This window comes from Nicotiana tomentosiformis, chromosome 6, assembly GCF_000390325.3.
Source record: "Nicotiana tomentosiformis chromosome 6, ASM39032v3, whole genome shotgun sequence".
NCBI lineage: Eukaryota > Viridiplantae > Streptophyta > Magnoliopsida > Solanales > Solanaceae > Nicotiana > Nicotiana tomentosiformis.
In genome coordinates, this window is record NC_090817.1 from 7902167 (window position 1) to 7905366 (window position 3200).

The following is a 3200-nucleotide window of genomic DNA, read 5'->3' on the forward strand; positions in this document are numbered from 1 at the left end:
TTTGAGATTATTGGTAAAGTCGTGATCTAGGCGAAATTAATCAAATATGGGCTCAATTTCATTAAACATTGGCGAAGGATCTCTAATGGGCTAAGCAAATTGCATGTGGATTTTTAGGTGAGGCCCAGATGTGATAATTCCTTTTAAAAAGTATCAGCACATAACACTGGGCTCAAAATTGAGCCCAAGTGAATAATAAAACTCCACTAACCAACTGAAAACAGGATTTCTTCCCTTGGCCAAACATTCTTTTACAAAATTGGCCCACGCCAGGCCCAATAAAAGGTAACTAACCTTAAATCATATTCAATACCCAATTATACACAATTATACAAGCCTAAAAAGAAATAATACCCATTTGCATCATTAAAGAATAACAAATCTTGAATCACAGTTTCAATTACTCTAATTACAATTCATGAATGACTACATAGATCCGGAAAACAGAGCAAGCATGACAATTGAACTAGATAAGAGCTTTAAGATGAAATCAACACACCACTTGCACTGGAGTATCTAAACACTTTTGGTGTTTCCTTCTTATGCTTTAATATCTACTGGTTTAGCCAAACCCATTAGCAATTGAAACCTGAATTAGAGCTATGTGTGCATCCATCACCGAGGCTTTCAAGCTAGCATGCAAATCCAAAATCACCACTGGTAAAATTTTACAACTTAAACAAACACCTTATCAAGTGTAGGTTATCATAGTCTTTAATTCTAACTGGTAACAAACTATAAACTTCAAGGCTAAAGAATAAATTGTATAGATGAGTAATTTCATACATGTCTACAGATAACTTCAAATAAATGGATCTTAGTCATTGTTTAATACGATACATTGCATTAATTCAACTCATAGCTCATAGCCACATTCCAACAATAATTAAACAACACACACAGTTTGATAAACACCAAACACAGTCACCATACTGCAGAAAACAGTTTTATAATTCAAACAAACTAAAATTTACATTATTTGATCAAGAGTAATACCTCAACAGCAACAAAGAACAACAAAAAAATAAGCCTCTGAATTTGAGAAGCACAGCTAAAAACAGAATCAGCTACAACTTAATGAAACAGTAGCCAACACAGAAAATGAAGCTCAACCAAACTTTAAACCCAGAACTTGGAAAACACAACTATCCGATAGTAAAGCAAGCTGATGAAAACCTTTGTATTTTTTTTGTTTCTGAAATCCCAAAGTTGGGTTTCCAGAAATTTTTTTTACTAAAAATGAAAGTGAAGGATAATGGATTTTTCAAAAATCAATGTAAAAATCAATGAAGTAATGAAAGGAGGAATTCTGAATTTTAGAGAATTTATGTGTAAAGGTCGTGTCTTTTTGAGTGAATGAATGTGCAGTCCTTGAAAAAATCGTCCTAGAGTGTGAGGATAAAGGTTCCTTTTATAGAAAGATACCTATGTCTTATGAGGAAATAGGATTAAACCAAAAGGAACCTGCCAACCTTCCCTAAAATTCAGGGAATTGGCATCTTTAGTACCAGAAAATGGACAGATGTATCCAATTTCAGCATCTTTTCTAACAGATTTGGACAATTGTCCCTTTTCTAGAAGTTTCTTCTCATTTTCACTCTTTTTAACTTATGAAAATTACCTCTTTTAAACCAAATTTTACCTAATTCCTTCTATTTATTGTATTTTAGCCCCCTTTTCTAGAACCTTCTAGGCAATTCCAAACTAAGATTCCCTGATTTTCTAATTTCTTTTGCCCCTGGTATTTTAGTAATTACAAACAGCTATCATAAAAAATTAGATGGATTAAAAAATCACAGCACAACAAGCAATATTCAAACTTTAACTAATATTATGTGGTTAAACTAATTCAAACATGTAATTAACTAATTAAAGTCACTTTAACCTGATTAAAACTGACTGCTATGCTTTTAAAGCATTGACCTAATCACAGAATTGATAAATTTGAAATTCTAACTAATCTAGAACATGCTAAACATACGAGAAGTTATACTAACAATCAATATATTAATGCAACCTTAAAATAACTATGAATTGATTAATTTGACAAAAGTTGAAGCCAAATAAAAAATACGCCGTTAATTTGAAATAAACCTAATCTATAACATGTAACACAAAAATGTCAATCCATTATCCTAAAATAGGCAGTAATTAAAGAAATGAAAAGAAGGATTACCCATAGACGATAAGGTTGCTCGAAAAGGACATCCGGCTAGTAGCCGACATTGTTACATGAGAATTAGCCCACACTCGAGGGTAGACAATGCTATATGTGATGATGTCCGCCATATACCGGCAAAAGAAATCAATATTTTGGGGGTTCCATGGTGGTGTACTGATGACCGAATTCGGGTGGCCTAGAATAGGTCCAAAACTGACTCCAATTGATAACTCTCAACAAGAGTGCTCAATTAGCGTTGGTATGAACCTCAGGTAGGCCAAAATTTGGGGAAACTCAAAATGAGGTGGATTTAGGTTTTTGTGACTTCTTAGATCTGAAATTTGAAGCATTTGGTGGGTCTTTTGGGAAAATTTATGGTAGATTTGGATTGAGGATGAGGAGAGGAGTATGGGGTGTGAGTTTGAGTGAGTTTGAAGTGGTACCACCGTCGTAGGGAGATTTCTGAGGGCGACGGAAGGTGGGGCATGAGAGAGAGGTGGGGGAGATGAGTTTTGGGGTCTCTAGGGTTAGGAAGGGGTTCGAACAATTAAATCTAAAGGGGTGTTGAGTTCTGGATCGTTGGATCTGGTGCATGAACGGTGGGGATTCGAAGAGATCAAAACGGGGTCGTTTAGGTTTAATAGGGCTGGACGGGGTTGGGTTTGGTGGTAATTAGGCATGGCAGTGTGGAGCTTTGGGCACTTGGGCCGCTAGAATTATGCTTTTGGCCCAATTCCGTATAAGACTAAACAAAATATTCCTTTCTTTCCTTCTTTTCTTTTTCTTTGATTTCAACTTCTAATCAAATTAATTAACAACCTAAATTAATTCCTAAATCAAGTCTAATTTGCCAAACCTAATTATCTATTTCTAACATTTAAATAATTAATTAACTTAACTCTAATTAATTTAAAATTGAAAGCAAAAATGTAAACATGACTATGGTATTTTTGTGATTTTCATTTAATAATGCAATTAAGTTCTAAAAATACAATTAAACCTAATATTCCATGCCATGAAGAATTAAAAAAATTATTAT

General features: G+C 33.9%; 1 long non-coding RNA gene across 1 annotated transcript; it reads right to left on the minus strand.

The window, feature by feature from the left end:
• Positions 1-366: 366 nt before the first annotated feature.
• LOC117281943 (uncharacterized) lies at positions 367-1476 on the minus strand. Its single transcript, XR_004512572.2, has 2 exons — positions 997-1476; positions 367-632 (listed from the first exon to the last, which is right to left on the minus strand). It is a non-coding gene; the product is annotated as an uncharacterized lncRNA (long non-coding RNA).
• Between the last annotated feature and the right edge of the window lie 1724 nt (positions 1477-3200).